Here is a 24,887-nt window from a genome sequence, read left to right as displayed (position 1 = left end):
TCCTGTCTGTGTTCGCTGGTCTTTCCACAGTTGCAGGTCTCCAGGATCCATCCTCCTGCCGGAAGCGGATTGGTGTGCCTGCGGGCAGGTGGGGCAGAGGTTTGGCTGTTCGGTTGTAGTGTGTCTGCTGGCGCTGTTGACATACCTCTCTCCTTTTGTGAACATCCTCCTGACTGGCGATCTGTGGCTGCAGGTGTTTTGCTGTTGATGGGAGAATGGACCGCAGCCTCCGACTCATCAGTAGCTGTGCCGGTGATTTCAGGTTGTCCACCGGTGTGTTGCGATACTCCAGTAAGCTCATGTAGGGGTCTTTGTTCTCAGCTTTGGCTTTGTCCAGGATGCGTTTGGCCGTCTGGACAGTCTTCTCGGAGAGGCCGTTGCTCTGTGGGTAGTGGGGGCTTGTGGTGGTGTGTGAGAAACCCCATGTCTGTGAGAAGTTGCGGAACTCACCAGAGCTGTAGCACGGACCGTTGTCGCTGATGATAGTCTCGGGGATTCCGTGTCGAGCCATTGCTGCTTTCAGCTTCATGATGACGGCAGATGAGGTGCAGCTGTAAAGTCTTTCTAGCTCGAAGAATCTGGAGTAGTAGTCCACAGTGACTATGAAGTCCTGTGAGTTCCATGTGAATAGGTCTGTGCCTATCACTTGCCACGGCCGCTCAGGTATGGCGTGTGACCTCATTGGTTCCTTTGCATTTGCGCTGCGCCGTTCTTGGCATATGCTGCAGTCTGCTACCGCATCCTCGATCTGTTTCCCCATGCCAGGCCAGAACAGTAAGTCTCTTGCTCGGCATTTGCTTTTTTCCACGCCAAGGTGGCTGGCATGGATGCGCTGTATCATGTCCTTGCGAAGCTTTTGGGGGACAATGATTCTCTCACCTTTGAACAGGATACCGTCCATTTCTGAGATTTCTGCTCTGTGGTTCCAGTATTCCTGGATGCTGGGCGGGCACTTTTTCTTTGTGTCTGGCCAGCCAGTGAGTGTGGCTCGTCTGAGTGCGGTGAGCTGTGGATCTTGCGCTGTTTCCTGCTTGATTTCTGTGAGTCTTGTGTCGCTCACAGGGATGTTGCTGAGGACTGTGTGCACTTGGGCCTCCATCCCTTCCTGTAGGTCACTGTCGTGGTGTTCTATTGACTTGCGTGACAGTGTGTCGGCCACCGGTATGTCCTTACCGGGGCGGTGGATGATTTGGATGTCGTATTTTTGGAGCGCCAGGATCATCCGTTGCAGCCGGGGTGGTGCTGCTGCCAGTGGCTTTTTTAGTATTGCCTCCAGAGGCTTGTGGTCTGACTCCACAATCACTTTTCGTCCATACATGTACTCGTGGAACCTCTTGCAGCCGAAGACCACAGCGTAGAGCTCCTTCTCTATCTGTGCGTAGTTTTCTTCAGTGCTGTTGAGTGACTTGGACGCATAGGCAATTGGTTTGCCATCTTGGAGCATGACAGCCCCAAGGCCACTTTTGGATGCATCCACTTGGAGTCGCAGCTCTTTCTGCGGGTCGAAATATGAGAGTACTGGACCTGGGTGCTGTGTAATGAGATTCTTCATCTCTTGGAACGCCTTGTCGTGGGCTGCATCCCACACAAACTCACTGTCCTGTTTCAGAAGCTGTCTGAGGGGTGAGTTTATCTGTGAGAGGTGTGGAGCAAATCTGGCGAGGTAGTTGATCATGCCGAGGACTGTCTCCAGCTCTGCTTTGTTCTGTGGGGGTTGCATGTCCTTGACCGCCTTCACCTTGTGTGGGTCTGGTTTGATGCCTTCGTGTGAGAGCGTGTGGCCGAAGTAGCGTACCTCGGACACGCATATGTGACACTTGTCGGGGTTGAGCCTCACCCCTCGCTCCCTTGTGCGCTTCAGCATCGCTCTGAGACGCTGGTCATGTTCCTCTTTAGTCTTGCCGAACACTAGTATGTCGTCCACTATGGCCGTCACACCGTCCAATCCTTCATATGTTTCATCCACGCGTCTCTGGAACTCGTCTTGAGCGGACACGATTCCGAATGGCAGTCTGAGGAAACGATACCTGCCAAACACTGTGTTAAATGTCGTCAACATTGAGGATTCAGTGCTCAGTTTGATGGCCCAATAGCCTGACCGCGCGTCTAACACGCTAAAGTACTCAGCTCCAGCGAGCTTTGTGGTGGCGTCCTCCAGCGTGGGGAGGGGGTAGTGAGGTCGTTGTATCACTTTGTTAAGAGCTCTGGGGTCTAAACACACTCTAAGTTTGCCTGTCTTTGGCTTCTCAACAATAACGAGTGCGTTCACCCATTCTGTGGGTTCTGTTACCTTACAGATTATGCCGCCTTTCTCCATGCTGTCAAGCTCGTCCCTCAGTTTGCTGCGTAGGGCGATGGGGATTCTGCGTGGCGGGCAGACGACCGGCGTTGCATCTGGTGTGACGCGGAAGGTGCACTCGCCTGGGAACTCTCCTATTCCTTGGAAAACATCTGCATACTCATCCATTATGCTCTGTGATGTGACATTGTTTTCCTCGCTCACAGCCATCACTATTTTTACCAAGTTTAGGTCACGGCATGTTTTCATTGCCATGACTGGTGGGGCGTTTGTGTCAATGACGTAAAAGTCCAGCATAATTGCATTGTCTCTGTACTTACATTTGAGTTTGCATGTGCCTTTCACGCTCAGCGCGCCTCCTCCATATTCAGTGAGTCTGTGTATTGCTGGTTTCAGTGTCACATTTTTGAACAGCGCCTGGAACAGGTTGGTGGGAATAGTATTGGCCTGTGCCCCAGTGTCTAGTTTAAACTTTACCTTCTGTGGAGGTGTGCCAATTCCAACCTCTACGTAAGCCTGCTCGTTGCTTTTTCCGTTGTTCTCTATTGAGATGCAGTCTATGTACAGCTCTGTCTGTTCTCCCACAGCGGTGCTCTCCACTGTAATGTTGTCGAAGTACAGTTCTTCCTGCTCTCTGTCAGTGGTGTACTCTTCTGGGTTCTCTCCGACGGCATGTACTGTGCCGCGGTAGTACTTTGTCTGTCCCTGGGAGCTAGACTTGCATACTTTAGCAAAATGATTGAGCTTCTTGCATTTAATGCATTGTTTACCCTTAGCTGGGCAAGTGGCTTTAGCGCCGTGTAGCCCTCCACAATAGCTACACGCCCTAGCGGCGGTGCTAACGTTACCCTCCCTTTGTCTGAAGTTAGCGTTAGCTGCTTTGGGTGCGTTCGGTTTGTAAGTCTTTCTGCCTATTGCGTGCCCCGTTTCATGTGTGCTGCCCTGGCCCATAGACTTTAGCTGTTGCTTTGCTAGCTCGTGTGAGCGGGCTACATCTATGGCCTTTTCTAGCGTTAGCTCAGCTCCCTGGCTAAGTAGCTTTTCTCTCACTCTGGGTGAGTTGGTGGCAAACACGATGCGGTCCCTGACCATCTCGTCGGCATTTGGGTAGCCACAGTCTTTGACTAGGAGCTTTAGCTCAGTTACAAATCGTTCGAAGGATTCACTCTCTCCCTGCATCTTTTCATGAAATTTATATCTGGCATAAATCGGGTTTGCTTTGGGGGTGATGTACTCAGTGTACTTATCGTAGTACGTTTCTAGCTTCTTGGCTTGTTCTCCGCTGAGTGTCCAAGTGTTGTGCACATCGCGCCCTTTTTCCCCTATCCAGAGCAGGAGGTAGCTGCATTTCTCCTCTTCGTTCTTCCCGCGCAGGGGGCCCGTGAACATTAGCTCCGTTGTTTGTCGAAATCGTCTCCATGCTTCAGGTAAGTTCGCCGATTCCCAGTCCATCCGTGGAGCTGGAACGCCGTACGAATCCATATTGGGTATTTAAACTCCGCTACTCTGACACCATGTAATGATCTGTGCCCTCTGGCTATGTTAACTTATAACATTAATAAAGCAAGGACGACTTCTCTCGTGCTGGGTGTTTATTCACCGACCGGATTCCCACTGACGTTGTTACGTACATCACGTGACTTTGTTGTGGCGCTACGGAAAGCCGTAAGGGACATTAGCAAATCAAATATTACTAGCAAATATTACACATGTAAAATGTCGTTACGGCTTTCGGGGACAACATATGCTGTTCGTGGTTGTACGTACAACCAGACAAAACTTAATGAGTGACATTAAGACAGACTTAATGAGTGACTCAGTGTCCGAGGAAGTCGATGGTTCTCAGCTCAAACTGGCACTTGGCTGGATTGACGATCAGCCCGTGCTGGTTTAGCCGCTCGAAAAATCCTATCCGCTTTTTTTTTAAGTATACGTTACCGATGTCTGATGAGCCGAGTCTGTATACGATTATTTAAAAGTTATTCATGTTGATGGGAGAATGTGAAAACAGCTCATACTTCAGAAAACTACCCGAAAGTTGGTTCCCACAACAGATGGAATGGTATACCTGCCAACAAAACAAACAAACAAAACTGGCTCACGGTCACTTCCGGGAGAGGCCTTTTCAGCTCATCCGGGTGGAAAACTTAACGTTTCAAGATACTGAAGGTGAGTCGGGAGACGAACATCATCATGAGAACAAAGCTATTTAACTAATTTTCTCCAGAAATTGTTTTTTTCGGCTAACCAAGTAAAAGTACAAATCATCATTCATATCATGGTAAAGGTGAGTTCCTCTGCACTGTTTTTTTTCTTTTTCTTTTTTCTTTTTTTTTTTGTATGATAAGTGCAAGCCAAAACCTCATTCTATACAACCCAAACGACAGTATGCAATTCTAGATACAGACACGGTGTTATTCGAATGTCAATATCCCGCTGTTTGAATAGATATGCGGATCTACGACCTGACAGCGATCAGAAATAGGCTGAGGTCACAAACACATCCCACACATTTCCTCTGTGTTGTATAGAGCTCTCTGACTCGCTTCAGCTCCGCTGCTCCGTCAAACACGGCTTCGCTTTTGTTTGATTCCCAGACATGCTAAAAGGTTTTTGGTTAGCTTATCGCCCGGGTTGTTGTGAACCTGGTAAATAATTTCGTTTTATTGTCCTCTTACGATGACCTCAGCAGCAATATGATTATATGCTGTGCAGCTTGATGGTTTACGTAGCAAAATAGAGATAACAACTGATCCATCCTGTGTATCCCTACCCTGATGCACATCCGAACCTTTTTTTTCCTGGACTTTCTGTGATGAGCTATTTTCAAGACCATTTTATCCTCTATAAACACTGTAAACACATCCCACTTAACATCTTCTAGTATACATTATAAAAGCACCGACTAATAGCCTAGTCCCTCTTCAGTGACATTATTCCTGCTGGTGACGCGCCACCTTGTTGTGAGATAGTTATATTTACCTCAGCACGGCTCCTGGCAGCGTAACATGCTTTTCCTGCCAACATGCTCTCTTGTCTTACAACTATAGAATGGCCTAATGAGAAAATTAGATGTTCAATCCATTTTATCCCTCCTACATTCATTCACTTCTTTAATTCACCGCTGCATGGGAGGGAGACTTGATTATATTGGATACCATAATGAGAAGAACTTTGTGCAATTATACCTAATCTCCCTGCCCACCATCAATACCGTCACTACAGCTGAACAAAACCTTCCGTGAGTTTCAGTTATATGACTTTGTCCGCTGAAAGTCACTGGAGCGACTGTAGAACATTGCATTAGTGCATGAGCTGCAAGTTAAATAACAGCCATTTCACAGTTTCTATTGTGATAACAGAAGGGCATTTATTATATAATTATTATATAATTAATTAATATGGGCAATTATATAATTAATAAGAAAATTGTAAAACAGTACAATAGTGCAGACAGATACAATAGCAGAAACAGTCACTTATTCCCAACTATGCGTGCTCCCAACTGCGGTCAGAGAATAAGACAGAATGCCTTTATGTGAGTAAAGAGATCCTCATCAGTATGTCGTGAAAGATAAAATTGTTCATTATTTGTCCCAAGGAGGCCTTTGGAAAAGTGTTTTCCAGCTCCCTCTGAAGGTGGAATTACAGTACCAACAGCAACAAACAGTGTCTGACTCAATGCTTTATTGAGCTACATTATCAGAATCCATCTCCATAAAATGTCACTGGAGCTACATGGAGAGATGCAGGACGATACGCTGTATAAGCGTTGACATTGCGAAAGACACTGTCAGCTTTTGAAAAATTAGCTTTCAAAGGCAAAAAACCAAACAAAAACAAAAAGATTCTTTGCAACTTTTTGGGAAAATCAGCATAATGCATACAGGTCAGAAAGAAAGAAAGAAAAAAAAAGAGAGAGAGAGAGAATGCATGGATGCATGCATCTGTGCTTGTGTGTATGTGCATGTGTAAAATATTTTGTCAGATCAGAGAAAAGTCAAATTGCTCAGATCCTTGTGGGGTTGAGAATAAAGAAACATGGCTTCATCCTGCCTCTGAAGGCCACAGCACTAACGGGATGAAGCCCCAGTCAGCCCAATAACAAAGGCAAAAACAATTCAATCTCAGCAGAGCAAGGGACATTCACTGTTAGTTATATAAGAGAACTTCAAAATAGATTACGGTCCTCTTAGCCTTTTACATTGTCAATGTGCCCATCAATAACTGAATTTGTTGTGGGCCATATCTACTTTGCATATTAAATTGGGTTAACGTCAGTCTTTTTGAGCTCTTTCTGAGCGCTTTGTTTGCCAGAGACCTGCTCTCATTTGATGCGGCATGGCAATGAGTTCTGCAAGAAACAAATAGATGACTAATGTTGGTTCAGGATGATAAATAGCCCTGTACTCAGCACTGTTAATGCACCTTTTTCGGGAAATGGATGAGAGTTAAAGTGGGACCTCAGTTTAACTTAATGCTATAGCTTCTACTCTTTAAGAGTGCTTGTGGCATTAAGTATAGCACGCATTCATATATAAAGCATGGAGCACAATAAACCGCTCCCATCAGAGCCATAGAGAGAAGAACCAACGCATTTCTAAGCATAGATAACGGTGATGAAAAGTAACAGTAAATATTAGCATTAATAACAAGTGAATATCTATAAAAAGATAATAACAATAATAATAATAATCATGATAAAATAATGATAATAATTACTATTATTATAAATGTAATAGTGCTTGAAAGCTAGAAAACGCTTTAAATAGAAAAAAGTAAAATCCAAATAGCTCAGGGATGGATTAAATGAGCTGGAAAGATAGACGGATGAAGAAAAAAGTGATAACATTAAAATGGGGCAACAGCGTCTAAATCCTTGACTAAGATTTACAGTCATACAGGTGAATATCACTGACATAGTAATGAAAGCAGACACTTTGTAGACAAATTATAACACCAATGGATTACACATCGATCCAGGATCTTATCCTTGAGGCACACCAGATATTAGAGAGGAAACCACTTAACACTGAAAGTTTGACAAGTCATAAGACACCAACTTAAACTTCTTTCAAAAATGATGCTCAAGATGCTAATAAGCTGCTTACTTCAATCAGCACCAACAATAAGCACTTGCTAGCATTTGCATTCATTTGGACTATATTTATACTGGAGAGGGCAGTTTCAATAAAATGTAACACTGACATTTAAAAAAAATTCTTTTTAAATTCATAAATTATTTGCTTTGAATTGCTTCTATGAGAGTTTTTCTACAACTTTTTTTGGGAAAAGGTAATTTTTTTATTAAGTATATGGCTAATGATGGTGGATGGATCTAAGGAAGGCATTGTGGGCGACAGTGACTCAGGAAGTAGAGAAGGTCCTCTGGTAACTGAAGGGTTGCCAGTTCGATCCTCGGCTCCTCCTCGCAAAAATGTTGAGGTGTCCTTGAGCAAGACACCTAACCACTTTCTGCTCCTGATGAGCTGGTTGTTACCCAGCATGGCTGACACCACTATCGGTGTGTGTGTGTGTGTGCGTGCGTGTGTGCGTGTGTGTGTCTGTGTGTGCGTCAGGGACGGATTAAACCAATCTGGGGCCCGGGGCACAATAATTCACGGGCCCCCCCTATAACAACACCAGAGAGTCTGAATGCAATTTCACCAAGCAGTTTTGTTTAGTCATGTGACTTACAGTAATCACCGGAAACAACGCAACGCATGTGATATTATTAAAGGACCTACAAAACGTTACATTATTATTATTATTATTATTGTTGTTGTTGTTGTTGTTATTATTATTATTTCACCCGTCACCAGCACTAACTGCTAAGGCGCGCAAACGTCACGTTAACGTTACCTCCCAGAATGCATTGAATATGTAAGGGATAATGTACAGTGAGCCGGTTATTATTACGAAATAAACCCCGACAGGGTGATGCAGGACCCCGACGCGAGCGGAGGGGTCTTGAATCACCCTCGAATCACCCTAATGATTTTTGTTTTTGTTTGTATGTGTAGCCTATAACATTAAATTGTACATTGGTGCTAATGAATCCATATTTGAAATAATACAGGAATATTTTTGGCATACAATTGGAAAAACATATTATAGCGAATTCAGGGGACAACGCAATCACAGAAACTGCTGCGGTCCGGGAAGCGAACCCGTATCGTCCGCACCGCAGGAGACGTCACTAACCTCTCGACTAAATGGTCAGACCTGCCAGCCAGCGGCCAGCGTGTCTTCTTATCCATGCACGGTACAATATTTTGCCACCATGATTGAGAATTCTAGTGAAATCATGTCTTATATAAACCCTGGTAATCGACATTACCCCTTGTAATGATTATTTATAGAAGGGGTAATCATTGGGCGGATTTCAGAGGACGTCATTTCGCTAATCTTGTGGGCCCCCAGAAGGGCGGGGCCCTGGGGCCCGGGCCCCGTCGGCCCATGCATTAATCCGTCCATGGACTGTGTGTGTGTGTGATTCATCGATTATAAAGCAATTTGGGCAGTTGTTGCAGCTAAGAAATAGCTATATAAATGCAATCCATTTACCATTTATATGTTTTAGGCTGAGCAAGTTGCCAGGAAGAAAACCAGAGGGAGCTATTTACAAAAGAGGACAAGCTAAAGCATTGTACCATTACTGTCTCAGACAAAAGTGATGTGGTGTGAATAGCTTCCATGGGGCTGCTGACAGCTTGAGAAAGAGAAACCCTGTCCAAAGTCCATTTTAACTGTTCTCTAGCTGAAGTGGACTTGAAGTGCTCCACAAATCCTGACTAGTTTGAAAATAGATACAAGAGCTGTAATATTAGATGTAATACCACCAAATCTCTGCATAAAACAGGCTAAAAAAAACGCAAAACATATCAGCCGTGGACAATAAGAGACAACAGAGGCAACAACTCCTGTTTGGATGATCAATAGTATTGAATTGTTGACAAATATTCCTGTATCATCAGTGTTTTAGAGAGCTTGGAAAATATATGTATATTCATTTTCAATATCTTTGTCTGATTAGTTATTGAGAAGCACTGCACACTTGACATCCATTATACTGTGGTGGATAATTGTGAATTTCAAAATATAACAAAGGTTTTTAGATATGACTTCTTAACATACCATAAAAGACCAAGCCAGTAGAGTGCAAGCTAACTGGGGAAGGTCAGTTAAGGTCCATTATGCTGACCCGATGCACGTATGGATTCGAGTGTCATGCTAAATTTAACATCAGCTATATTCAGGCTTACTCGTTATCAGAAAGAATGTCTACAAAGCTGAATGCAAAGGTGCAGTCACTCATCCGAATGTGGAAGTCAAGAACCCTGCCACCTCACACCAAAACATGGAGGGGGCGGGGCATGTTGATTAGCAAGCCCTCAGTTAAAAGTTGGAGCTCTTCAAAATAAAGCAGGGCAGGTAGGAATTGTTTCATATTCATACCCTTATTTCAGTTTGGATATGCAAAACAAATGACAGTTTTTACAATTTTTGGTATAGTAATGATAATAGTAATAGTATTATGACAGTGTTGTTATTGTTATTTCTCTTAATATGAAACATACCACATTTGGTGCAAAAACAATTTAAATGAATGGAAGGAAGAATCTGAACTTTTTTAAACTAAGCTTCTTTAACAAACTTCTCTTATCGCAGTTTGATAACCATTCCTTTTGTTATACGACATGCATTCTGCCACAAAGAAATGATAACTGGTATATTATTTCACCAGTGACACAGAAGTATTACAATGCTCTGATTCTGCATTGCATCAACTCAGCAAAGGAGCAAAGTAAATGTGCAACTGTGGATATTTTCTAACATACTAATCAAAACAATATAACTTCTTTTCAACAAGAGTATGTTTCTCAATATTAATACATTTAGGATCTACATGTATGTTCTATATCTATTTCTGAGATTGTATGGGTCATATGTGTTCATCTTGGTATCACAGAGGATTCTGTTTTTCTTCATATTCTTGAAATTTTGTGATTTAATTTGTTTCACTAGTCTCTTTGAATAACTTGAAACAACCATCAAAACAGTTTCAGCTTTGAAGACGGAATTGTTTTCCCTGTGTAGCAAATGCACAGTGCTCGGATGTAAATGGACTGCATTTATACAGCGCTTTTCCAGCTGCAACAGCCACTCAAAGCGCTGTACAATCAACGAAAGCCGGACCTTCACCCACACACATTCATACACCGATGGCGGTGTACAGTCATGCAAGGCGCCAACCAGCTCATCAGGAGCAGTTAGTAGTTAGGTGTCTTGCTCAAGGACACCTAGACATTTTTGCAATGAGGAGAGCCGAGGAATCGAACCGGCAACCCTCCCGTTACCAGGCGACTTGGTCAACCCCCTGAGCCACTGTTGCCCCTCAGATATCATGAAAGAAAAAGCTCAGTGAATGTCTTGAACATCTGAAATGTCTATAGAAGTACACATTTGTGGGGCATCCAGGTAGCATAGTGGTCTATTCCGTTGCCTACCAACACGAGGATCGTTGGTTCGAATCCCCGTGTTACCTATGGCTTGTTCGGGCGTCCACACAGACACAATTGGCCATGTCTGCAGGTGGGAAGCTGGATGTGGGTATGTGTCCTGGTCGTTGCATTAGCACCTCCTCTGGTCAGTCAGGGTGCCTATTTGGGGGGGGGGGGGTGCGTGATACTCCCACACGCTACGTCTCCCTTGCAAAACTCCTCGCTGTCAGGTGAAAAGAAGCGACTGGCGACTCCACATGTATTGGAGGAGGCATGTGGTAGTCAGCAGCCCTCCCTGGATCAGCAGAGGTGGTGGAGCAGTGACCGGGACGGCTCGGAAGAGTGGTGTAATTGGCCAAGTACAATTGGGGTAATAAAATTGGGGAAATAAAAAGGAAGAAGAAGTACATGTTTGTCTGGCTGGCAAAGAGAACTGGACATTGCAGATCTTTCATAAAGAATTGACTCGACAGCACTTTGGAGCTAATCAGTTTTGCCAAAATCCAGAGCCTATGTGTATAGCTTACTACTCACTCCGTGATGTATGATTATTGGTTTTAATATTGTTGAGGTGAAAATAATACATTCAAATCAAATTTTCTCATAAACTACACTACCGTTCAAAAGTTTGGGATCACCCAAACAATTTTGTGTTTTCCATGAAAAGTCACACTTATTCACCACCATATGTTGTGAAATGAATAGAAAATAGAGTCAAGACATTGACAAGGTTAGAAATAATGATTTGTATTTGAAATAAGATTTTTTTTACATCAAACTTTGCTTTCGTCAAAGAATCCTCCATTTGCAGCAATTACAGCATTGCAGACCTTTGGCATTCTAGCTGTTAATTTGTTGAGGTAATCTGGAGAAATTGCACCCCACGCTTCCAGAGGCAGCTCCCACAAGTTGGATTGGTTGGATGGGCACTTCTTTGAGCAGATTGAGTTTCTGGAGCATCACATTTGTGGGGTCAATTAAACGCTCAAAATGGCCAAAAAAAGAGAACTTTCATCTGAAACTCGACAGTCTATTCTTGTTCTTAGAAATGAAGGCTATTCCATGCGAGAAATTGCTAAGAAATTGAAGATTTCCTACACCGGTGTGTACTACTCCCTTCAGAGGACAGCACAAACAGGCTCTAACCAGAGTAGAAAAAGAAGTGGGAGGCCGCGTTGCACAACTGAGCAAGAAGATAAGTACATTAGAGTCTCTAGTTTGAGAAACAGACGCCTCACAGGTCCCCAACTGGCATCTTCATTAAATAGTACCTGTTAGAGCCTGTTTGTGCTGTCCTCTGTAGGGAGTAGTACACACCGGTGTAGGAAATCTTCAATTTCTTAGCAATTTCTCGCATGGAATAGCCTTCATTTCTAAGAACAAGAATAGACTGTCGAGTTTCAGATGAAAGTTCTCTTTTTCTGGCCATTTTGAGCGTTTAATTGACCCCACAAATGTGATGCTCCAGAAACTCAATCTGCTCAAAGAAGTGCCCATCCAACCAATCCAACTTGTGGGAGCTGCCTCTGGAAGCGTGGGGTGCAATTTCTCCAGATTACCTCAACAAATTAACAGCTAGAATGCCAAAGGTCTGCAATGCTGTAATTGCTGCAAATGGAGGATTCTTTGACGAAAGCAAAGTTTGATGTAAAAAAAATCTTATTTCAAATACAAATCATTATTTCTAACCTTGTCAATGTCTTGACTCTATTTCCTATTCATTTCACAACATATGGTGGTGAATAAGTGTGACTTTTCATGGAAAACACGAAATTGTTTGGGTGATCCCAAACTTTTGAACGGTAGTGTAAGTGCAAAAGTTCCTTTTCAGTTCAAGACTGGTAGATCAATAATGAGATAATTGGCCCCCAACACAGTCAACACTGTATTTTTGAGATAATGCACAGCTGAGAATAACCAGACATGCCCTACATACTGAGCATAGTTACTGATATTTGCATGAGAAGAAATTAATTTCCATCATGCTTTTGTTTGCATTATCATCATAGCTAGCCCCAATTTAAGCACAAACACAATTAACTGATTTGTTGTTTCATACCGATTTTGTTCCGAAGTGCAACTAAACATGTATTTATATTTTTTCCATGTTACGTAATTTGACACTTATCACATTATGACATTATTATATCTCCCACTGTGTTTTTGTTTTAATCCCCTTTTTCTCCCCAATTGTATTTAGCCAATTACCCCACTCTCCCGAGCCGTCCCCGTCGCTGCTCCACCCCCTCTGCTGATCCAGAGAGGGCTGCAGACTACCACATGCCTCCTCTGATACATGTAGAGTCGCCAGCTGCTTCTTTTCACCTGACAGTGAGGAGTCTCGCCAGGGGGATGTAGCATGTGGGAGGATCACGCTATTCCCCCCAGTTTCCCATGCCCCCGAACAGGCGCCCCAACCAACCAGAGGAGGCGCTAGTGCAGCGACCAGGACACATACCCACATCCGGCTTCCCACCCGCAGACACGGCCAATTGTGTCTGTAGTGACGCCCGACCAAGCCGGAGGTAACACGGGGATTCGAACTAGCAATCCCAGTGTTGGTAGGCAACGGAATAGACTGCTACACTACTCGGACACCCCTCTCCCGCTGTGTTTTTAATGACGTTAATTAGTTAGGATCACTCTGTGCTCCGGTGGTGATATGCAAGTGTACTCGACTGGACATAACATTCAACAACCAAGCATCCCTTTTATGGCAAAGGAGGACAGATGGTGATTGCCACTGTTAGAAAAACACTACATTTGTCAAATGTTGGCGGTGACCTGTCAACGTTAGCTGTAGTAGACATACCTTACTATATAGCACATCATCACAGTTCACACCAGCTGTCTAAATTTGGACTCAGTGATGAGCTTGAGTGAACCAACGCTCCCAGGGGCGGACCCTCTCTCAGCAGTGGGACAGCTCACCAGGCAAACATGAACCCTGTGTGTGAATCCATGGTCTAAAGACAGGGATTATTCTCGTTTGGCATGGGGAGGGATCCTTGGTAGATGCTGGTTGCCATGGATTTCTCTCAAAAGCTTTTTGAATAATGGCTCATCCCACTTCTGATGTCAGAGCTTGGAGCTGTTGAAGCTGTGAAGGGGTGGGGGGTGAGAAGGAGTCAAGAAAGAGAGAGAGTGAGTGAGTGAGACCGAGAGAGAGAGGAGTGGAGGGAAGGATGGAACGAGAGCGGGAGGTAGTAGGGAGGGGAGGCAGTAGCCTGTTGCTCGTGATCATCAAATAACCTCCTCATACTCCACAAAGCCTCGCCGCTGTGTACAGATGAGGCAGAGTTGAGCGAGTCAACAGCAGCATAGGAAGCACACCTCAGGTTTTCCTTCCCGCGACAGTCATCGTCTCTCTGCAAACTACGACCAAAACAGCTGCTGAGGAAGTGGCTCTGGAGCACAGTGAGTATTTTGTTGATTGTTGTTCAGATCTCACAAGGTTTGCCATTCGTCACACAGTTAGTTTGGACAGTTTGACAGACACCGCAGACCCGGCTTCAGCAGCTGAATTTGTTCTTGTGAAAGAAATCATAAATAGCATGGGTGGTGCCACATTATTTCTCTTGCATTTTATTTCAGTGTGAATTTTAGAAATTGTTTGAGTGATGTCTGGACTTTGTCCCTTTTTTTGCTCTATGCAAAAATAAGATGATTTGCCTAAGACTTCAGTCCATTCAGTTCCTTAACTAACAATTTTGAAAACTATCACATAATCAAGTCACGACGCCGCATATAATGCATTACTAAGATAGAGTTATACGTTTTCTTTGTAGAGTCTTCCTTTAATGACATTCTGTTTGACTAGAAATCGAGAAATTTTTGCTTGAAAATATTCAGTGGTAACATTACATCATATTATTATCGGTCAACATCTATATCTCCTCAGTCTCCCAAGATTTGCAATTTTATACCTTGGATGTTAGAAGGCTGCTGAAATAATTTCTTTTCCCATCACATCTAAAATCCCATCTAAAATGAGCACATCTAAAATATGCCAATGTATATTCTCTGCAAGCATGGTTATGCATATATTCATACAAACAAGATTTCACAGCAGATTTTGAGAAGGACGCTTGTTGTACTGCATGACAAACTTTCCTTTAATCTAGAAGCTGCTCATAGTTATCACACCGAATCATAGCAGATGTTAGATTACAGTGAGGACAAAAGAGTTTATTTTCAATCCAACATGTGGCCTCTCAGTCGCAATTATGTCAACAAAGGGCATTAACACATTGCAATTCGCCCTCCTAATGCAATTATCTGAGTCCAAAAGGCAAATACCTCTCCAAGCTAAGATCAGTGATATATGAGATATCACAAATCATTCTCTCTTCCTCCTTCAGGTAATCCTGATTATAATGACATGAGCTAATGCGTTTCAAAGTGTGGGACTAATTCTCTTCCACACAGACGGGTCAGCAAAGTAATTATAACCTGCTATTCCCAGGTGTCTTTATGTGTTAGGTATCCAAGATGTATACCCTGACATGTCACGGAAGTGGGTCATAAGAGTCGCAGTCCTAACAGTAATGCTATTTATTTCCCAGAATGAAAAAAAAAAGTAATCCCAGTATCAATGAAATAGAATGTATACCATCAATTTAATGCTAAGAGCCAGTTAGAGGTTGGAAAGATGTGATTTGACAGCATATTTCTATGTATCCTTTCTCACTTTCTATGATTATAGCGCTTTTCCTAGTTTGTGACTTCAGGGACCTCCATGTTTGGCATCATTGTAAAGTGACTTTATGTCCAGTTTAGGAGTGTTGCCATTTTTCTGTTTTTTTTTTTTTGTTGTTTTTTTTTTATCTTTTAGATCATCAAGTCATGCTTTGCAAACATTAAAAAAAAACCTATTTTAGTTTGCTTCCACAGCCCGGCACATCATAAATCCCATGATGGGGCGCTGTAATTTTCATTCAACAACTGCAAACATTTTGCCATTCTACTCACCAATATCAACACATCTTATTTTCTACTTCTGTAAGTCAGCTTAGCTCAGCCAACATACGGGGAATGCCATTTACTTTGCACTGCGTAGTAAATGTCTGTTCCATTTATTCCATTTCATCAACTAAAGTGGTTATTTTCTGACACAGTCTAATAATGGTGTTAAGACTGGATGTTGTTTTTTTCCCCCCTCCGCTTTCAACGCTGTACCAATCCCTCAGCCTCTCTGATCTGTTGCTGCTTGTACTTCCTCTGTCACCTCATCCCACTGGGACGTTTAGTGGGGTCTGGTGCAGAGCTCCTTTCAAACATTCAGTCTTGCAAAGTGACCGACACTGAGTTCCTACCTGAGATGAGACTGTCTGCCTGAACCCACAGTTACACTTTCAGTCGTTTTTGATTTCAGTGGGGAAATTTTTTTTTTTCATTCACAAGGTCATTGGATCTTTGTGGCATAACAAAAAAAATAATCTGTAAAAGTGGAGAATATGAGTATAGTTGGCAACTGCACATGGACAATGCTGAAAACGTAATGTTATATAATCTTTATGTAATCAAGTTTAGTCGAGTACTCACACACTGAGAGTAAAATTATCCACTTAGACAAAAAAGCCCTGTCATGCCTAAAGAAATTTGGCCAAGATCAAAGCTTCAGTGCAGAATCAGTCACAAGTTTCTTCTAAAAATGTTGTGTTGATCAACACTTAAAAAAAAAACAATACAAGACTGCAAAGATCCCAGTTTCTTATTTGAGTCACAGACACTCCTTGGGAATGTAATGTGATGGAGAGGCGAGATGAGGGGGAGACATTTAGGGGTTATCAGCTGGTGGGAAGGAGATGAGTGCTAAGGCATAGCATGGGGCAGTAGTGCAGAGGCAACAAGATTTGTGGGTTGTCTCAGATGCCTCCTGGGAAATAGAGCGCTTTAAGGTAAAAGGACAGATGGAGAGGCTGCATAAACATAGACGGGAATAGACAGGTGTGATTATTCTCTTTTAATTTTTTGTTGGAGGGGTATTTTATGGAAAGAAGCACCTCAAAGAAATAATGCAATGACTGAAAATTATTTTTACAAAGACCTTTTAGATTTGCAACCATGTTCCATGATTCATTTAAAATTCTGCATAAATGAAACTATTGCAAATATTGCACTTGTCTAGTGGGTGCAGTATTTGCAGTAGTTTAAATCTTTAAAAAAAAAAAAAAGATCAGCACAAGTGGTTTGCTTTTCGGCTGAATAAATCAGATTTGTGTCCTCATCCTCCACACCAAAGTAATGTTCAATCAGGTCAAAGGCCTTCTGGTAGAGCTCCTGGTTCTCATGACTTCACAGGAACTCAATCTTATCCAAGCAAGGAGCCTCCACACTGAGTGCAAAGTAGAGGTTGATTCTCATTCCATTCTGCTTGGCCTCCTGCTTTCCCAGTCTGAGGATGTTCTCCAATCCATTGAGAGCCACCTGATCAATCTTAGAGTCCATCACTGTCAGCAGGTTGCACATGGGCTTGATGGTGTTTAGAGACACCAAGTACTTAACCTGTACAGCTGTACGTCCAGAGGTGGCATTTGTAATAGCCCAAGCAGCCTCCTTCCTAGTACAAAACTCAGCCTTCTGGAAGATCTCAATAAGTACTGGGAAGATGTTGGCATCGATCACATTCTGAATCTACGCTCTGTTTCTTGCCGTGATGTTGGATACCGTCCAGCAGGCCTCTTTTTTGATGGATTCCTTGGGACTGCTGAGAAAGTGTAGTAAGTAGGGGAATGCTAAATAATTCAAAATCACCTGTATTTGAATGTCATCCCCCATCACAATGTTGCCCATGGCATGAAGTGCAGATGAGACCACCTTACAATCACTGTGCATAAGTAGCTCCACCAGCCTGCAGCACACCCCCGAGTCAATGACTTTCTGGATCTTATTATTTTGACCATAAGATAGGTAAGATAACACCCAGTAGGCATCAGCCAAGACATCTGGGTCACTGCTGAAGAGAAGCCTTGACAGCATTCTCAGACAGGGAGACACTGGCAAAATCTGGTGGTGGGTTATTTCCCCAGCATAGATTCGAAAGGGCCCAAACTGCATTCCCGGTTGTTGTGACATGACTAGATTGGCTTTTCCAGAGACAGAACACCAGGAAAGCACCAGGTCCAGATAGTGTCTCCCCATCCTGTCTTAAAGCCTGCGCTGACCAACTGGCTCCAATCATCATCCAGATCTTCAACAAATCCTTGAAGTTCTCTCTTTGCTTCAAACACTCTACCATCATTCCGGCCCCCAAGAAACCCTCCATCACAGGACTGAATGACTACAGGCCTGTCGCTCTCACATCTGTGGTCATGAAATCTTGAACTACTGGTGTTGGCCCACCTGGAGAATGTCACAGGACATCTGCTGGACCCCCTAGAGTTTGCCTATTGGGCAAACAGGTCAGTGGATGATGCAGTCAGCATGGGACTGCAACACCTTGACTGCCCAGCGACATATGCAAGGATCCTGTTTGTGGACTTCAGCTTGGCGTTCAACACCATCATTCCAGAAATCCTCTCCTCCAAACTCTCCCAGCTCACTGTATCCCCCATCATTTGTCAGTGGATCACCAGCTTCCAGACAGGCAGGAAACAGCAGGTGAGGCTGGGGAAAGTTACGTCTGGTATACGGAAGGTCAGCACTGGTGCTCCCCAGGGATATGTCCTCTCCCCATTTCTCATCTCCCTCTACACCAGGAGTGGGCAGTCTTATCCAAGCAATTACACACCTGTGACTCCTAATCAAGTTCCTCAGCAAAGACTCTATTTGTTGATTCATGAGATCAGGTGTGTAACTGCTCGGTTGGAACAAAAACCTTCACTCACACTGGCCCTTTCTGGGTAAGATTGCCCACCCCTGCTCTATACCAATGACTGCATCTCCAAGGACCCAGCTGTTAAACTCCTGAAGTTTGCAGATGACACTACAGTCTTTGGACTCATCCAGGATGGCGACAAGTCTGCATATCGGCGGTAGGCTGAATGGCCGGTGCTCTGGTGCTGCTCGTTGATCGTCACCTCTTCTAGTATATAATTATATAATAGATAAATATATGGTATATATTTTTAGTATATAAGATAATATTATATAATTATATAATATAATACACACACACACACACACACACACATTCACACCTAGGGACAATTTAGTATGGCCGATTCACCTGACTTACATGTCTTTGGACTGTGAGAGGAAACCAGAGCACCCGGAGGAAACCCACACAGACACAGGGAGAACATGCAAACTCTACACAGAGGACAGCCCTGTGTGTGTGTGTGTGTGTGCGGGTGTGTGCGGGTGTGTGTGTGTGTTGGCCCTGTGATGGCCTGGCGGCCTGTCCAGGGCGTCTCCCTGCCTGCCGCCCAATGACTGCTAGGATAGGCTCCAGCATCCCTGCGACTCTGAGAGCAGGATAAGCGACTTGGATAATGGCTGGATGGATGGATAATGTATAAGAATAAGATATGAAGTTATAATATTAGTATATGTAAGCAATATCATATATAAGCATATATATCGGGTGACCAAAAGGGTGAGATCACAGATACAAGCGGATGAAATTAGTTTCCTCCATAGGGTGTCTATGCTCAGCCTAAGAGATAGGGTGAGGAGCTTGGACATTCGGCGGGAGCTTGTATTAGAGCCGCTGCTCCTTCATGTTGAAAGGAGCCAGTTGAGATGATTAGGATGCCTCATGGGCACCTTCCTTTGGAGGTTTTCCGGGCACGTCCAACTGGGAAGAGACCCTGGGGTAGACCCAGAACTCACTGGAAGGACAACATGTCCAATCTGGTCTAGGAACATCTTGGGATCCCCCTGGAGGAGCTGGAGGGCATTGCTGGGGAAAGAGACGTCTGGAGTGCCCTACTTAGCTTGCTGCCACTGCAACCCAACCTCGGAGAAGCGGCTCATGATGAGATGAGATGAATATATAAGCATAAGTTATTCATTATTCATCCAAGCCAAAACTCTGTGTAGTAGTGACATACCTGTTGTGCATAATACTTACCTCCAGTATTCTATTTAGTATTCCATTTATTTATTTTGTTTTTCTTGTTTTGTTTTGTTTTGTTTTGGGTTTTTTTGGTGAGTGACATATGCAAGTACTAGAAGCTACTGTAAACTGGAGTCAAATTCCTTGTATGCATAAGCACACTTGGCCAATGATGTTGATTCTGATTTTAAAGGACAATTACTCACTAAATGAATCCAAGTGAATAATCAACCATTCACTGGCAACATGTCATTATAAAACTACACTGTCTCCAAAGCACAGGGCTCTTTGCTCATAAATACAAGGAAGCACATATGGTGATAAAGGGCCACAGAAAGTAATATGGAGCCAATTGCCCTGAAGATGTTTCTTTTTCTAGTGTGCTCTTTATTAAAACCATTCAATTACAAGAGAAAGTGATCCTTTTATATATATATACAGTGCTGCTTGAAAGCTTGTGACCCCTCCAGACATGGTCACTGTTTTTGTAAAAAACATTAAAATAAGCTTATTACACATACATCCAAATCCCAATTTGTAAAGCACACCTTCCAAATAATGGACACACACACAAAAAGATATATTTTCATTATTTAATTCAACAAAGGTGGTTTATTTCACAAAAACTGAAAATTTAACATGTGCAAAAGTATGTGAACCCTTGTATTAGTAGCTTGTGGCTCCTCCTTTTGCAGCAATGTCAACCAAACGTCTTCTGTAACCACTAACCAGTCTCTTGCATCTGCTTATGGGGCTTTTTGCCCACTCCTCCTTGCAGAACTCAGCCAGTTGAGAGAGGTTGGAGGGACATCTGGTATGTACCAACTTCTTCAGGTCTCGCCACAACATTTCAATTGGATTAAGATCCGGACTTTGACTGGGCCTATCCAGAGTACGAATCCTCTTTCTCTGAAGCCATTCCTTTGTAGTTTTGCTGGAATGCTTTGGGTAATTGTCTTGTTGCATAATCCATTTTCGTCCCAGCTTCAACTTCCTGACTGATGGCAGGAGATTCTGGTCAAGAATTTGTTGATATGCTGGAGAATTCATGGTTCCTTGGATAATATGGAGTCGTCCAGGTCCAGAAGCAGAAAACCAGCCCCAGACCTTCACATTTCCACCACCATGCTTCACTGTTGGGAGGAGGTTCTTTTCTTCATATGCAGTGTTGGCTTTTCTCCAAACATGTTGGTTTTGATTGTGACCAAATAATTCTATTTTGGACTCGTCTGTTCAGAGAATGGACTTCCAGAAGGTCTCTGGTTTGTCCAAGTGCTCTCTGGCAACGTTGAAATGGGCAGCTTTGTTCTTTTTTGAGAGCAGAGGCTTCCTTCTAGCAACCCTCCCATGAATGTCATGGCTATTCAATTTTCGTCTGATTGTAGACGCATGCACATTTGTCCCAGATGCTACCAGAGAGGTCTGCAACTCTCTAGAGGTGATATGTGGGTTGGCCTTTACCTGATTTATTATTTTTCTGATGCTTCTGGGTGATAGTTTTGATGGGCGTCCACTTCTAGGCAGAGTTGCTGTCATGTTGAAGGCCCTCCATTTGTAAATTATTTGTCTTACAGTGGATGGATGGAGCTGGAATCTTTTGGAGATGGTCTTATATCCTTCCCCAGACTGATGGGCTGTCACTACCCTCTTCTTCATGTCCTCGGATATCTCCTTTGCTCTCGGCATTGTTGATTTGTATGGGACCGCAGTGGTTTGGTTGGTTTCCTCTCTCTTTTAATTAGTGCAGGCCAAACCCTTTCCCAAGGATGTCTCATTTCATTGGTCTGCTTAAATGATTAATTAAGCACCAAAATGTGTTTCACCCGAGTCTGTTACCTGCTTGACTTAACCAATGCAGCTGGGGGTTCACTTACTTTTGCACATACACTAATTCCATGTTTCATGTAGTTTTTGGGCTACTTAAACAAGTCCCACTAAACAAGTACATGCAACTGATAAACATATATCTGACATTTCATACATAAAAACTGGTGATGTTAGAATAAGAAAATCATGGTAAAACAACAGAAAAATCTAAACTGCTCAAGGGGTTCACATACTTTCAAGCAGCACTGTATATATTCAACCATACCCGATAGAATCACTGTCAGCAAAGGTCTTGTTCCCAGTGTTCCCAGCATAGCCAATGTTTTAACACTAAATCAGATTTCAGTAAGAGAGGGGAAGGCCGTGAGTGCTCTTGGCTCTTTTTGTGGTTACAAGTTCATTTCTGGAAACATCACTCCATTGTAGTCCACTATATAGAGAGATGCATGCTGCTGGAGGAATGGGTAGAGAATTTCTTGTTTGGAAGAGAATAGGGACATTGTGTGATTTAAATGGTCATTAGGTCTGAATGAAAGAGACCAGCACTGGTGTCATTTCTAGGTGCCATCAAGCATGGTCTATTATGACACATACTTGGTGGAGGCCACATCATACATTTTACATCATGTACAAAATTTGCTGTCTATGAGATCACATATGGTTGCTAGGATATCTGAGAGAGGACAGAAAATAACTTAAAAAAGAAATCAGCGTGGACGTGCTGTTAGCAGACAAATTCCCACTGCGAAGCACTGTAAAATATGTTGGAACTTGCGTTGTATATTTTATTACATGGGGTTCAGATCATCAGAAATATGACGCTTACTGTGTTTAAAAAAAAAAGAAAAAGAATGCATTTGATTTTTTTGTTGAAATTCAAGTTCACAAGCCAAGTGTGTGCGCCTGTTGAATTTTGCATTTCAGTCTTTTGAGTCTCAATTGAATCGCAAATCTTTGATTCAGAAAAAAGTTGGCGTCATGCCCCCCATTTTCACTTTGTAAATTACACAGAACCTGTAAATTACACAGAACCTCCACGAGTACAGAGCTGTAAAGAACATTTATTAATGAATGAACTATTCAGTTGTTCAAAGGCTAACGTCCTTACAGTATCAATAGAGCGACTATATGTAGCTGTCTTATACACAGTATATGTTTCCGTATCCAAGCACAGAGAACAGGAATTAATACTCTCTGTAGCTCTCCAAACACTAAAAGAAATAATAAAATCACCTTGGAGTAAACGTGAAAAGGATTTCCGAATATTTCATAATTTCAAAATATTCCCCACAAAAGGGTCGTTTCTGCTCTGCATCTAGTATCTCGTTGAAATGCCACATCACAATTCAGATTCCATTACTAATATCCACCGTCTCAGTCCATACGCAGTAAACCAGTAAACATCTTTATTACTATACGCATTGAAGCCTTCTCAGAAACACTGGGTGGTCTCTGTGGAGGTGGTGCACTGTAAAAAATAATCTGCTGGTTCAATTTAAAAAAAGTAAGGCAACCTATTACAAGCCCTGTTCTGAGTGAACTAGAGTGTGCAAAACTCAAATGATCAGTGAACACCTCTCCATAACTTGGGGGCTTGCTAAGAGCCACAGTAAAGACAGACAAATCCGATGAATGTGTGTGTGCTTTGTCTGTCTTTACTGTGGCTCTTAGCTAGCCCCCATGTTATGGAGAGGTGATCACTGATCATTTGAGTTTTGCACACTCTAGTTCACTCAGAACAGGGCTTGTAATAGGTTGCCTTACTTTTTTAAATTAAACCAGCAGATTATTTTTTACAGTGTGGTGGTGCAGAAAAGGGCTTGTAATAGATTGCCTTACGTTTTAAAATTGAACCAACAGATTGTTTTTTTACAGTGTGGTGGGGCACGGTGGTGGAGCTCTCTGAAGCATTTTGCCTTGTGGAGGGCACTGTGGGAAATGCATGCGCATTGCAGTTAGGCAACAGAATCACAGCCCGGTGACTCACTAGGCAATCTGGAGAACATGCCCTGTGGCTTAGCTGTGATAGTGCTGGCACAGAGAGAGTCCAGACCGCAGCCGATCTGGTGGGGGGGGGGGGGGCAGCCTTTATTGGTTCTGTGTGTGGAGTGCTTCATATCCCCTTCCAAGATAGACTCCTTCCCCCAAAGTAGCTGGGTTTTCAGGCACTGCAGAGTTGTGGGGAGGGGGACAAAAAAACAAAAAATACCTACAGTACAAGAATCCCCCTGCCCCCTCCAGTGTCTGTGGAGGGGCAAAAATGCAACTGGTTGAAGGCAAAGTGAGAAAACAAATAACCACAAGGGGTTAAGAGTGATTTAATCTAGTCAGAGAGTAGCGTAGGCCTGTGCGCATCCACGGTAGTGCTATTTTGTGGGCGTAGTGAAAACCACCACCACATGTAGGGAGAACATCTGAAATTTTATGGATTTGTAACAGCAGATAGGAACAATTGTAGTGTGTGTCATAAAATAACTATAATTATGGCGTTCTTGCTTTCATATTTGCAAAGTAGCAGTATTTTTCATTTGGTAAATCCTTCATTATGACTGATCAGGTGGCTAGCACACAGTATCGCGGTGTACTTCTTCCTTAGATATATAGTAGCACCATGAAGTGAAACCCATGAGGTGATATTGCAGTTTGCTGTGGGCACCCAGGACAAATTATATTGTGCTGGTACTTTGTTGACTTTCCATTTCAACATTTACAGGTCAGCAATGCCGATGCCCTAGTTTGTCAACATGTCTTACATTTACCCTCAGGTATCCATTGGTACTTACATGGAACAATGGAGCAATGGTGCTTAAATTTGGGGAAAAAGGAAATAGAAGAGGCAGCTTGGAGACAAATAATACCAGGCAGACTGTGACAGGAAACAGCTTGGGCTGAGTTTACTCTAATTTGATGGGTGGAAAACGGGGGGATCAACTGTAATCATAGGCTCACAGAAAGAGACAGTGCAGGTGCCTAATAAGCATTCAGTGACGCATTTGCATTCCCATTTTAGAGCCCAGGGCCCCTTTTCTAACTCAGGATTGGTGACCCACCAAATATGGGCTATGACATTTACTCGTTACTGGCCAACCTGACTGCCACCACACCTCCACCCATAACCTCCCAAAATCACTGTAATTGACTTAATTAGTTTGGACACAGGCCACAAGGTTCTCATTGTAATGGAGATGCAATAATCTTCTTCAGTTTGATATTTGAGTAGCTCTCTCTCTCTCTCTCTCTCTCTCTCTCTCTCTCT

General features: G+C 43.1%; 1 pseudogene; it reads right to left on the bottom strand.

Annotated features, from left to right (window-relative positions):
* Window positions 1–16,582: 16,582 nt before the first annotated feature.
* Window positions 16,583–18,043, bottom strand: LOC130129356 (importin subunit alpha-6-like; annotated as a pseudogene).
* Window positions 18,044–24,887: the final 6,844 nt, after the last annotated feature.

This window comes from Lampris incognitus, chromosome 2, assembly GCF_029633865.1.
Source record: "Lampris incognitus isolate fLamInc1 chromosome 2, fLamInc1.hap2, whole genome shotgun sequence".
NCBI lineage: Eukaryota > Metazoa > Chordata > Actinopteri > Lampriformes > Lampridae > Lampris > Lampris incognitus.
This window is presented reverse-complemented; position numbering and strand designations above follow the sequence as displayed.